General features: G+C 42.8%; 1 protein-coding gene across 6 annotated transcripts in view; it reads right to left on the reverse strand.

Moving 5' to 3' along the window:
* Positions 1–13,719, reverse strand: part of PTPRF (protein tyrosine phosphatase receptor type F) — a 549,550-nt gene extending 535,831 nt beyond the window's left edge. For 2 of the 6 annotated variants that reach the window (XM_081946123.1, XM_081946117.1), the window contains exon 1: positions 12,409–12,684. The gene's annotated coding sequence lies outside the window, so the exon portion shown is untranslated. Of the gene's footprint in view, positions 1–11,676; positions 11,698–12,408; positions 12,685–12,721; positions 12,753–13,413; positions 13,598–13,701 lie in introns of those variants that run through there. The other 4 variants (XM_081946120.1, XM_081946118.1, XM_081946119.1 and 1 more) reach the window with 4 other exon arrangements.
* Positions 13,720–13,813: the final 94 nt, after the last annotated feature.

Raw genomic sequence — 13,813 nt, forward strand, 5'->3', positions numbered from 1 at the left:
TTTGGACAGATTGCGTGGACGACTGCGACCCACCACATGTTTATTGGACCCGTGCCCCTCCTGGCTTGTACTGGCATCCTGGGAGGTTACACGAGACTGGCTCCTGGGCCTAGTGAATGCTTCGCTGAGCGAGGGGTCTCTCTCGGCCGCCTTTAAAGAGGCGGTGGTGAGACCCTTGCTCAAGAAGCCTTCCCTGGACCCTCTGGAGCTGGCCAATTATCGTCCTGTCTCCAACCTTCCCTTTCTGGCGAAGGTTGTAGAGAGTGTGGTGGCCTACCAGTTTCCACGACATCTGGAGGAAAATGATTATCTAGACCCGCGCCAGTCCGGCTTCCGCCCCGGTCACAGCACGGAGACGGCCTTGGTCGCGTTGGTGGATGATCTCTGGAGGGCCAGAGATAGAGGTTGTTCCTCTATCCTGGTCCTATTAGACCTCTCGGCGGCTTTTGATACCATCGACCATGGTATCCTGCTGCGCCGGCTGGAGGGGTTGGGGGTCCGGGGCACCGTTTTGCGGTGGTTCGGCTCCTACCTTTCTGACCGGACGCAGCGTGTGTTGGCAGGAGAAGAGAGGTCGACCCTACGCCCCCTTACTTGTGGGGTGCCACAGGGGTCGGTCCTCTCGCCACTCCTGTTCAACACATATATGAAGCCGCTGGGTGAGATCATCCGTGGTTTCGGGGTGGGATACCATCTGTACGCTGATGATACTCAGCTGTACTTTTCCACCCCGAACCACCCCAACGAGGCCATCGAAGTGATGTCCCGGTGTGTGGAAGCCGTACGGATCTGGATGGATGACAACCGACTCAAGCTCAACCCCTCCAAGACGGAGTGGCTGTGGGTACCAGCTCCCCGGTTCAGCCAATTAATTCCATCATTGGCCATTGGGGGCATTCAACTTGCCCCCGTGGAGCGGGCGTGCAATTTGGGCGTCCTCCTGGATGCCCGGCTGTCCATGGATGACCATGTGACAGCCGTGGCAAGGGGGGCGTTCCACCAGGTTCGCCTGGTGCGCCAATTGCGCCCCCTACTGGACCGGGACGCCTTACGCACAGTCACTCATGCGCTGGTGACGTCTCGCTTGGACTACTGTAACGCTCTCTACATGGGGCTTCCCTTGAAATGCACCCGGAGGCTACAGTTGGTCCAGAACGCAGCCGCGCGGGTAATTATGGGGAGTACTAGGTACTCCCATGTGACACCGTTCCTGCGCGAGCTGCACTGGCTTCCTGTGGTCTATCGGGTGCGTTTCAAGGTTTTGATAACTATCTTTAAAGCGCTCCATGGCTCAGGACCTAGTTACTTGCGGGATCGTATTCTGCCCCATACATCCCTGCGACCAATTCGCTCGCACAGAGAGGGCCTCCTCCAGATGCCGTCCACTAGACAGTGTCGCGGGGCGGCGCCTAGGAGTAGAGCCTTCTCTGTGGCGGGCCCAGCCCTGTGGAATGACCTCCCTCTGGATATTAGGAATACCTCTGACCTCCGCTCCTTTCGTATTAAGCTTAAGACCCACCTATTCCAAGCAGCTGGCCTGGCTCAACTTTGATCTAACCACATCGCTCCTGACGGGTTTTTAACTGGGTATTTTAATTATATTTAATTATCTAGGGGTTTTTAAATACTGTATTTTAATTGTTTTTATTTATCAGCCGTCCTCCTCCTTGTGTGTGTCTCGGTATATGTCTCTGTTATATGTTTGTTTTGTCCACATATTTATTTCATATGTTTCATTGTACGCCGCCCCGAGTCCTTCGGGAGAGGGTGCGGCTAAGAAATAAATATATTAATATTAATTCATTAATTAATCCTCAATTTATGACCACAATTGAGTCCAACATTTGTTGCTAAGTGAAACATTTAAGTGATTTTTCTCCATTTTCCAACCTTGCTTGCCCCATTTGTTAAGTGAATCATTGAGTTGTTAAGTTAGTAAGTTGTTAAGTGAATCTGGTTTCCCTATTGACTTTGCTTGTCAGAAGATCACAAAAGGGGATCATATGACCCCAGGATCTGCAACTGTCATAGATATGAATCAGTTGCCAAGTGTCCAAATTTTGATCACATGCCCATGAGGATGGTTAGAAGTGTGAAAAAACGGTCATAAGTTACTTTTTTCAATGCCACTGTAACTTTAAAGAGACACTAAATGGACTGTTGTAATTCGAAGACTACCTATAATTCTTAAGTCTTTGGTTAGGACTTAATTTATTAATTTTCCATCAGTGTTAGACTATGATTCTAACAGGTGTTTTTTTTTTAAGCATATGGCATGTGTTAGCCAGGGATCACTGAGGTGGCTGACTGCCTCTGTGAAAGGATTTTTTTTCAGGTGGTGTTATCTTACTCATTGGATGCCTGAATGCCAGTAGGCAATCAGGGAGGCTCCTACGCAATTATTCGTTCACGAGAATCGAGCCGAGCTGCCGACCTTAGCAAAGTGCAGGGTTAGTATCTTACCAAGTGAGCCGCCGCAGCCTCATTCTAACAGTAGATAACTCATACATAACCATAATAATAGTATCCTAAGAACAGTAGTTTTTTTTTTATTAATTCGCAACCTCCATCTTTGCTATATTTAGGTATATATATTCCAAAGACAATGGAAAACTTGGTCTTTAAGGCATTAATAACTTAAAGCTATATTGTATGTGGATTTGTAAAGGCCAAGAATTTAATCTTTTTATATAAGCAATTATGTTTATATAAAATGAACCAGTATTATGCAAACACAGAAAACATAATGGTTTAGTTGCTCTAAACCATGATTTGTTTAACAGTGATTCATTCAATAAATAGCTAGGCTACAAAAAGTCAAAACCAAACAAACTGACCTCAGCCTGACCTCAATACCAGGAAAGATTCTGGAAAAAATAATCAAGCAACGAATTTGCGAACACCTAGAAGCAAACAAAGTAATAGCCAAAAGTCAACATGGATTTGTCAAAAACAGATCATGCCAGACTAATCTTATTGCATTCTTTGATAATGTGACAAAATTAGTGGACCAGAGGAATGTCGTTGATATAGTTTACTTGGACTTCAGTAAGGCTTTTGATAAGGTAGACCATAACCTACTACCAGATAAAGTAGAAGAATGTGGGTTAGACAGCATCACCACCAGATGGATTCGTAACTGGCTGACCAACCGCACTCAACGTGCAGTCCTCAATGGAACTGCATCTACATGGAAGGAAGTATGCAGTGGAGTACCCCAAGGCTCTGTTTTAGGCCCAGTACTCTTCAACATCTTCATCAATGATTTGGATGAGGGAATAAATGGGGAACTCATCAAATTTGCAGATGACACCAAGCTGGCAGGAATAGCCAACACTCCAGAAGATAGGCTTAAGATACAGAAGGATCTTGACAAACTTGAACATTGGGCACTATCTAATAAAATGAAATTCAATGGTGAAAAGAATAAGATTCTACATTTAGGCAACAAAAACGGAATGCACAGATACAGTATAGATGATATCTTGCTCAGTAGTAGTAACTGTGAAAGGGATCTTGGAGTCCTAGTGGACAACCATTTAAATATGAGCCAGCACTGTGCAGCAGCTGCCAAAAAAGCCAACACAGTTCTAAGCTGCATCAACAGAGGGATAGAATCAAGATCACGTGAAGTGTTTAATACCACTTTATAATGCCTTGGTAAGGCCACACGTGGAATACTGCATTCAGTTCTGGTCGCCACGATGTAAAAAAGATGTGGAGACTCTAGAAAGAGTGCAGAGAAGAGCAACAAAGATGATTAGGGGACTGGAGACTAAAACATATGAAGAACGGTTGCAGGAACTAGGTATGTCTAGCTTAAGAGAAAGAAGGACTAGGGGAGACATGATAGCAGTGTTCCAATATCTCAGGGGTTGCCACAAAGAAGAGGGAGTCAAACTATTCTCCAAGGCACCTGAGGGTAGAACAAGAAGCAATGGGTGGAAACTAATCAAGGAGAGAAGCAACTTAGAACTGAGGAGAAACTTCCTGACAGTTAGAACAATTAATCAGTGGAACAGCTTGCCTCCAGAAGTTGTGAATGCCCCAACACTGGAAGTCTTTAAGAACATGTTGGATAGCCATCTGTCTGAAACGGTATAGGGTTTCCTGCCTAGGCAGGGGTTTGGACTAGAAGACCTCCAAGGTCCCTTCCAACTCTACTATTGTATTGTATTGTATTGTATTGTATTGTATTGTATTGTATTGTATTGTATTGTATTGTATTGTATTGTATTGTATTGCATTGCATTGCATTGCATTGCATTGCATTGCATTGCATTGCATTGCATTGCATTGCATTGCATTGCATTGTATAAATTATATTATTATTAGACGGGATGTATTGAACTGATATGCATTGCTGTAATTTTATATGAATTTTGCTAAAATCTATGGTTACAATTAAATATGTTATAAATGAAATAAAACAAACAATATTAATGGCTTAAAATACAAGTATTTCTTCTGTTACTACTTTTCTTCTTTGGAGGTGAAAATTCAACAACTTTCATTCTAAAAAGCTACAACAAGTACATAAGGATTAAAATAACCCAAGTCTCCTCTCAGTAAGAATCAAGGGCATCAATCCAGAACTGTTCTTTTTTTTAAATCAAAACATTTGGAAAATAATTTGCTTTTATTTTTTTTACTGTTTCTGCCAAGTGTCACAGTGAAATCAGAGATAAGCAACACATAAACAGCAGAAAAGTGTAAAGTATTATTTTTAACCAAGCTTTACTATAAAAATCATTAAATAAAATAGGCCCAAATTAATATGTAATGAACTTTTGCCTCCCAAAACCCCTTTTGGATCATACAAGTTGTATAAATGTATCATATTTTTAAGAGTATAAGACGCACAGGAGTATAAGACGCACCAAGGTTTTGAAGAGGGAAATAAAAAAAAGGGTTTGGGTTCTGCAAACCTCCCAAAAATGGCCCGTTTTCATGAATAGCCTTTAGTGGGTTTGCAGACTGTTCCTGCGGGGGTGGGCCCCCCAAAAATGGGCAAAAATGGGGCCAATTTTTGTTTAAAAAAGGAAGCTTATAGAGTGCTTCTGGGGGCTGGGGGGGGGCAATAAAATTGAGCAAAAAAATGGGCTGTTTTTTGCTCATTTCTGCCCTCCCTAGCCCCCAGGAGCTCTCTAAAAGCTTCCTAGAGGCTATGCACAGCCATTTTGGTGAACCTTTACCTTTACCTTTATTTCGATTTTCATACCGCTCCCTCTCCCCAAAGGGACTCGGGGCGGTGTACAGTCAAATGAAATAGATAAAATGGACTACAAACATGCAAACATAAAAACATAGAAGAGGAGGCAATACAACACTGTACAAGGTAAAGTAGATAAAAACAGTATATCAACAATCCTAAAAAATACCCAATTAAAATTACCCAGTTAAAATATATCTGCCAAGAGGTATAATGAGGTTATGAATGGTCCAGGCCGGCTAAACGGAACAGGTGAGTCTTCAGTTTTCGTCAAAAGGAGAGAAAGTCGGTGGTGGTTCTGATATCGGGGGGGAGGTCATTCCAGAGGGTTGGGCCCATCACAGAGAAGGCTCTACTCCTAGGTGTCGCCCGTTGGCACTGCCTAGTGGACAGCACCCGGAGGAGCCGTGAAGGGGGCAGGGTTTCAGAAGGTAAAAATGCTGTATTCAGTGTATAAGATGCGCCCAGATTTTCAGCCTCTTTTTTGAGGGAAAAAAGTTCATCTTATACTTCAAAAAATATGGTATATCCACGAGAGAAGTCTGGATGAGGTGGGATTTGACATTGCATGGTTATTTTTTGACTATTACTGTAAGTTGTTTTAATGTTTTGCTTTGAAAGAGTTTTCGAGGAAAGGAATTGGCTTCCCAAATACTCTAAGTTAGGTTGAAGCACTTATTTTCTTTATTCATATGAAAATCCAAAAGGTAATTCAGTCAATAAAATATAAATATAAATCTTATATAATATTACACCTAAAATTAAGCAATGACCTAACACACATTGTATTTGTGTAATCCGGACATTCTGCCCTTCGAGATAAACATCAACAGTATTCCATATAATAACTGCTTTTGCACAAGAAAAGGTAATGCAAATTTATTCTATAATTAAAATTACAGATCTAAAAAGTTCTATCCCAATTAGCTTTGCATCATAAAAATCATATGTGTCCAGCATTACCGAATATATTGTTGGGAATCTAATTATTCTATCCAAGTATAGCACTGCTGCTTCTGGCATAACATGGGCTACCTTGTGTGAAAATTCAAAGCATAGTATAACAAAAAAAAAAGATATCAATCCTCACTAATATGTTGAAAGCTAAAGTTATAGAACTAAAACATATCATACACATTATATACAGTGGGGCAAAAAAGTATTTAGTCAACCACCAATTGTGCAAGTTCTCCCACTTAAAAAGATGAGAGAGGCCTGTAATTGGCATCATAGGTAGACCTCAACTGTGAGAGACAAAATGTAAAAAAAAAAAAACCCCAAACAATCACATTGGCTGATTTGGAAAGAATTTATTTGCAAATTATGCTGGAAAATAAGTATTTGGTCACCTACAAACAAGCAAGATTTCTGGCTCTCACAGACCTGTACCTTCTTCTTTAGGAGGCTCCTCTGTCCTGCACTCATTACCTGTATCAATGGCACCCATTCGAACTTGTCATCAGTATAAAAGACACCTGTCCACAACCTCAAACAGTCACACTCCAAACTCCACTATGGTGAAGACCAAAGAGCTGTCAAAGGACACCAGAAACAAAATTGTAGACCTGCACCAGGCTGGGAAGACTGAACCTGCAATAGGCAAGCAGCTTGGTGTGAACAAATCAATTGTGGGAGCAATAATTAGAAAATGGAAGACATACAAGACCACTGATAATCTCCCTCGATCTGGGGCTCCACGCAAGATCTCACCCCGTGGGCTCAAAATGATCCCAAGAACGGTGAGCAAAAATCCCAGGATCACACGGGGGGACCTAGTGAATGACCTGCAGAGAGCTGGGACCAACGTAACAAAGGCTACCATCAGTAACACACTACGCCGCCAGGGACTCAGATCCTGCAGTGCCAGACGTGTCCCCCTGCTTAAGTCAGTCCATGTCCGGGCCCAACTGAAGTTTGCTAGAGAGCATTTGAATGATCCAGAAGAGGATTGGGAGAATGTCATATGGTCAGATGAAACCAAAATAGAACTGTTTGGTAGAAACACAACTCGTCGTGTTTGGAGGAGAGAAAATGCTGCATCCAAAAAGTTGCATCCAAAGAACACCATACCTACTGTGAAGCACGGGGGTGGCAACATCATGCTTTGGGGCTGTTTTTCTGCAAAGGGACTAGGACGACTGATCCGTGTACAGGACAGAATGAATGGGGCCATGTATTGTGAGATTTTGAGTGCAAACCTCCTTCCATCAGCAAGGGCATTGAAGATGAAACGTGGCTGGGTCTTTTAACATGACAATGATTCCAAACATACTGCCCGGGCAATGAAGGAGTGGCTTCGTAAGAAGGTCCTGGAGTGGCCTAGCCAGTCTCCAGATCTCAACCCCATAGAAAACCTTTGGAGGGAGTTGAAAGTCCGTGTTGCCCAGCGACAGCCCCAAAACATCACTGCTTTAGAGGAGATCTGCATGGAGGAATGGGCCAACATACCAGCAACAGTGTGTGCCAACCTTGTGAAGACTTACAGAAAACGTTTGACCTCTGTCATTGCCAACAAAGGATATATAACGAAATATTGAGATGAACTTTTGATAATGACCAAATACTTATTTTCCAGCATAATTTGCAAATAAATTATTTCCAAATCAGCCAATGTGATTGTTTGGTCTTTTTTTTTACATTTTGTCTCTCACAGTTGAGGTCTACCTATGATGCCAATTACAGGCCTCTCTCATCTTTTTAAGTGGGAGAACTTGCACAATTGGTGGTTGACTAAATACTTTTTTGCCCCACTGTATTTTAAAACAAAAACAACCTTTTATTTTCTTGATATTATTCTTCAGCAGCTGCTGGAGACAGCCATTGATCCCTAGAAAAGTGATTGCTTTAAGAAGTTACTAGTAAATGCTACATGGGATACTCATGCAACATTACCCCTTTGAATCAAAAATGCTATATAGTATTACTCATACTTCCCTAAGTGGAAAACTCTACCCTTCATGGTAAACAGTAAATTTATATAATAAAAACAACTATATTTGTAACAAGTACATGACAAGCCCTATATAAACATTAAATTGAAAGACCAAAAGTAGTGTATCGTGCAATTAATTTGGTATAACTCAAATCATTCACACTGACATAGTTCTTAATAAAAAGGGGTTGCAGCTTGCCCAGCCCAGATTTCTACATACACAGTGTATACACTGTGTATACACTGTGTATGATGTCATAGGGAATTTGGCATAATTATTCCATCTAATTCAGAATAGGTAGAAATAAATAGGCCTTTGCATCTCAAAGCAACAGACAACTGGCATCCAAGCCCATATGTCCAAAAGACAATCCTGAATGTGACAGGAATGTAGATTAGCAGGCCTGCATGACGAGCCCAAAACACAGTTTTTATATTGGGTTAGCATGCATTACCTTACATGCTCTTCAAATAATATTATTGTATCAAATTAGAGGTTATCCTGAAGGGCACAGTGTCCTGATTACAACGATTTAGGATATTAGTTCTATAATTAATTTCAGGCCCAATGTTATATATAAGGTTTAAATTCATTTTACTGATTAAGCTGTCTTGAATTTTCATGCAAATGTGGAATTGGAAATTAGTAAAAAGTCTTAGTGTCCTCAAAATTTATGAATTAAAAACAAGCAAGAATTTAAATGTAACTATACTATTTTAGAACTTACTTTAAGTACAGGTATGGCTGTAGTGATGATATATTATATTTATTTCTTACTTAATGAGTTTGTTAATAGCTTTTTTGAACATAAGAACTACGTATATGACAACTTGGCAAAGTAATAAGCCAAAGATTAAAGTACACTGACAGCAAAATAAACCAGCTATTGTGATGTAAGTATTGAGATAGTAAGTTATTTGTAGATTTTCATATGATTTTTATAATGAAGTCACACTCCAAGATTCCAGTGATAAGGGGAAGTAAGGAGAGCTACTCAACAACACTGACAATCCAGTAAACATCTCCTTTGGGGTGATGGCATATATAGTGATATTGACATAAATAAAAGGTTATCGTCAATCTTTGTAGAAGCTCCACATAAAAAGTAACAGTTTCTTATTCCTTTGAATAAGACTTCAGTGGAAAATATTCCTGTTGAATAAGACATTATTTGTTCATTTCTTTACCAAGATGAACTTAACTCAGATGTTATTAGGTAGGCACTCGTAATTTCACCTAAAATAAGCAAAAAATTGCATCCAAGAAATCAGGCAACTTTTAAAAAGTTATTGACATCCTTCTGGGCAAAGCCATTATTCATTTAGACATGCTAACTGAGGGCTATATTAGAGAAGCAAAGTCTTTATTTCTCTTCCAGATATAGGAAGGCAGACACAGCCCAACATATGGAAACTATAATATCATTTTCTTTTGTCTTCTGAAAGTCTATTTGGTAAGGGGGCAGCAGAGCAATGGAAAAATACAAAAAGAATGAGCATCGATTAACAATCCACCTCTTCAACTTTTTATCTATAAGCATGAGTTAGTTAGCCATATTCAAAATCTTGCAAATACTAAAGCAGCTAATTTCTCAACCCTAATCATTTCATATTGAACAAGTGCAAATTAGGAATAATTTCTGGTTATTAGCATGAAAGAAAGGCCCATAATTTGAAGCTAACAATAATAACACTGAGGGAAAGGAGAACAGTAGTGAAAAGTCCTACAAATCTGATTATCGTCACATAGTCCTGGACTGAATGCAAACTTAGAGGCAACAGAGTCCTCAATTCTTTGTGTGTCCATCCATCTGACCTGATTTTCATTTAGCTATAGTAGTGGATATCTATACTCCAAAAGAAACTACATAGATCCTACAAACTGATTCAAATGACAAATGGATAGTTTGATAGACAACATACAAATTTAAGATGTACTGTCAATGTTTCAGTACAGTAATAAATGATATAAATTACTGGAAATTGCAGTATTAAAGTTCCATGCACAAATGCTTTAAGAATTCAAAAATCAATATTCAGACTGCATTTTCAAGGTGATAAATTATTTTATGGAAATGGTAAAAATAAGAATGCATCTCTGTATTAATAAAGTCAAACAATATTATAATTATATTACCTTGCATAATAGTGAAGTAAAAAATCATGACAATAATTCTGTAATCCAAGTTTTATACACCTATGTAAAGCTAGTATTGGAAATTTTTTAAAATTAACAAGTGAACACTGAAAATATTATAGTTCTCTCATTCCTGATATTCAGAAGTCCTCTTGGGATTTCATACAATCTACTAGTCATTCTTCAGTTAAAAAGAAACCAACAAGTTGAGTGGGAGCTGGTTGACAAAGTGCCTACACCATTTGCATTTTAAAAGGATTCTTTCCTTCTAAAGTACTTCTGCCAGTCCAACAGGGGGCAAAAGTTTAAATCTTGCATACAAACATAACCCTCTCCCAGGACAAATGACAAAATAGAATTTAAGGTGGCAGAATGCTCTATCACCTAAGTCCAGGAAGAAACCTTCCACTGTTTAATTCTATATTGAAATTCTGTGAAATGCAAAAGCCGTTTTGTCCACAACACCCTGGAATGCAGACAAACTTCAGTTCCTATTTAACATTCACTACAAAAAGCTATTTAAATGCTGTTGAAGAACAGAAATCTATTTTTTGTCTAAAAAGATATTTAAAAAAGCCAGCATTCCAAAACCAAAATATGCAATGCTAAGAGCACCCTAAGCTCTCCACGATTTTTATACACCCTTTATTTTGAAAAAAATAAATGATGACTGCTAACAGCTAAATGTCAAAACAGAAACATTTATGAGTTAGTTTGCCAATCATTCATTTTACTTAAAAGCACAAAGTGCAAACTCCGAAGCAAGAAGGCACTACTCTAAAGCTGTCTGGAAGTGCAAAACCACAAATCTGTCTGCCGAAAGCCCCCAAAACTCATTGTTTCTCTCAATCCTTTCCAATGCGCATACATGCATAAATAAATAAAGCACACATGCATAAATAAATATGTAAGTATTTAACTCAGCTCCTGGGTTGCGGATTGAAAAAAAGAAGGTATTAGGAAAGCATTTGGTCTGCGGGCTGCTGTTGCAGGGGTATTACTATATCTCTTTTCCAGACTATATTGTAAACCTGGGAGAAATCCAAAGATTTTGTTTCTGAACGTTTGTCTCGGGGTGGAGAAGCAGGCAAGGCTGCATTCCTGGCGGTGAGAGTCTTAAGCACCGCAGGTGAAGTCAGCAGATCTCTTCAAACCACCGTGGGCTTGGGCTGGGGCTGGGGGTGGGCTGGATATATACCCGGAGAACGATTTTCTTACAGACTTCGTTGACAATTCGTATATTACCTCGTGTGGAGGGAAAGGTCACCAGGCCATTTTCATTAATAAGGAAAGCGTATTTCCAGGCAACATTCGGACACTTGATGCATCTCCTTTGATTCCTTTCAGGTTTTAGGGAAATCCTTCTTTATTTAAAACACACATACACACACACACCGTGGACGCGCAATCGGGAAGAATCTCCTCAACCTTTAAACTGGATTTAAAAAAAAAAATTTATCCGCAACCGTCTGACAAAACAGGAGGCGGCGGATTGTGCCCTACCGTACATATCCTAAAACATACATCCCGAGCACACAAATCACGGAAAAGGAGGGAAGTGGAGAAAATGCAAATATCCTCTTGTGCAACAGTTCCCAAACAGTCACGCCAACACAAATACACAGCGCAGCGCATAAAAAGCAACCCAGAGGTGGTGCAGGTGGAAAAAGAGGAAGACGAGAAACGGCCCACAATTGGATTCCGGAATAAAAAAGAAAGAATTGACCGGAATGCCGGCAGCAGGTGAGAAGAGGAGGGCGGGTCGCGAGGAACATTCCACCCCCACCCACCCAGATCTCCACATTCCGCGAGTAATTCGGATGTAAAAGCCCCCCCCCCCCTCCACACGCACAAACACCCGAGCGAGGGCGAGTTCCCGCCGCTGAGAAGAGATTCCCCGGAGGGCGGGAGGGGGGGGGGACGGCTGCATTCTGCGGAAAGCGGAGGAATGACCAGAAGAACTCTCCAGTGGGAAACCCCTACAGGACGCGATGGGACAAGTTGAACGTGGCAAGCGGGTCTTTTTTTAAAGCCACGGGAGAAGCCAACCTTTCGTACTATGCTCAACAGGCAGCGAGCGAGCGAGAGAACGAGCGAGCGGGGAGAAAGAGGCAAGACATTACTCACCATGCGCGCCCAGAGCGCCGCCACCCGCATGCTGCTTTTGCTCCGACCCGCTAACCGAGTCGCGAGCAGGCGTCTCGAGCTCCCGCCACCGTCTCTCCGCACGTAAGATAAGACGCCGGCCCGTCCGCGGAGCCCTACGATCGGTTCGCACAACGCTACTCTCTCTCTCTCCCTCTCTCCGTGCGCGCGCGGCAACACGCACCTCGCGCGCCACCGCCCGCCCGGGGAGTTGCCAGCGCAGCTAAGCCGCCTCAACTAGGCCCGCGCTGCGCGCGCCCGACGCCAACTAGCCCGCCTGCCCGCCGAGCGTTACCTTGAGCACCAGCCTGCCGACCCCTCCTACTCTCGCGCGCCGCTCCTCCCGCTTTCTTCTTCTGTGGGCTGCCGCCCCGCTTGCTCTTCGTGCTCTCCCCACCACCACCACCCCCGGCGTCACATTCTGCGTGCCTCGCGCACCCCAGAAAGCCCTCTCCGTTCGTTCGTGCCACTCCTCCTCCCTCTCCCGTTCCGCATCCAGGCTTTCTTCGATCCCGTTCCTGGCCGAGGAGTGCTTGTGTGCCCGTCCGTGTGCGGCTCTCACCTGCCCCTCCCCCTTCCCTCTGGAGCGAGACGATTCCCCAGGTAGCCGCCGAGCGCTCACCTCTCGGGGACGGCGCCCGAGGAAGTTCCCCTGGCGCTACTCGGGAGTAAGACCAGTTTAAAGGAGTGGGAAAGGTTTCCCGGAAAAGCGTCTTAAAATGCCATCGGAATCCGGGCTTCCGTGAATTGAACTGAGGCACAGACACCCCAGGATACACTTTTCTCTCTCCTGCTCCTCCCCGTTTCTCGGTTCCTCCCTCAAAACCTGCTTCACCCTTTCCCGCCGGTCTTTTCATGGAATTCGCCACCATTAAAATCCATATTCCTTCCAAGTTCTGGCTGCCTCTCATCCTCTTTTCCGCCTTTCCTAACCTTTGCAGCTTTCTGTTGCGATCCCCGCAGTACTTCCCCCCCCCCCCCACCTACCCGCTTCAACCTTTCTGCTTATTACGCACGGCGCCCCTTGAAAAAACCCCTCCTTGGTCCTTTCGTTCGCCCGTGGCTGTTTCAGGGAAGATATTTACACGCCAAGGGACGGGGTTCTCACAACAGCCAGATTGTTTGCACTCTTTTGTGTGACTAGCAACGTGCGGGGCTTCGTTTCTCCACCCTCGAAATGGTTCCCTCCCCTTTCCATTGAAGCATGTCGTTTTCAGCAACAATAGGTACCAACTTGCTTTGAGGCCGGAGGGCTAAAGGTTAGCGCCCAGCTACCTCCTGCAGGTTTTCTTTAGGAGGAGTTGATAGCTCCTCCTCCGCCTTCAAACCACAGATGGAGGTGGGGCTGTGTTTTTATTGGTGCCCGAACGCCCCGCCTGCAGAGTGT

Source organism: Natrix helvetica (genome assembly GCF_964273705.1).
Source record: "Natrix helvetica genome assembly, chromosome: 3".
Classification (NCBI taxonomy): Eukaryota; Metazoa; Chordata; class Lepidosauria; order Squamata; family Natricidae; genus Natrix; species Natrix helvetica.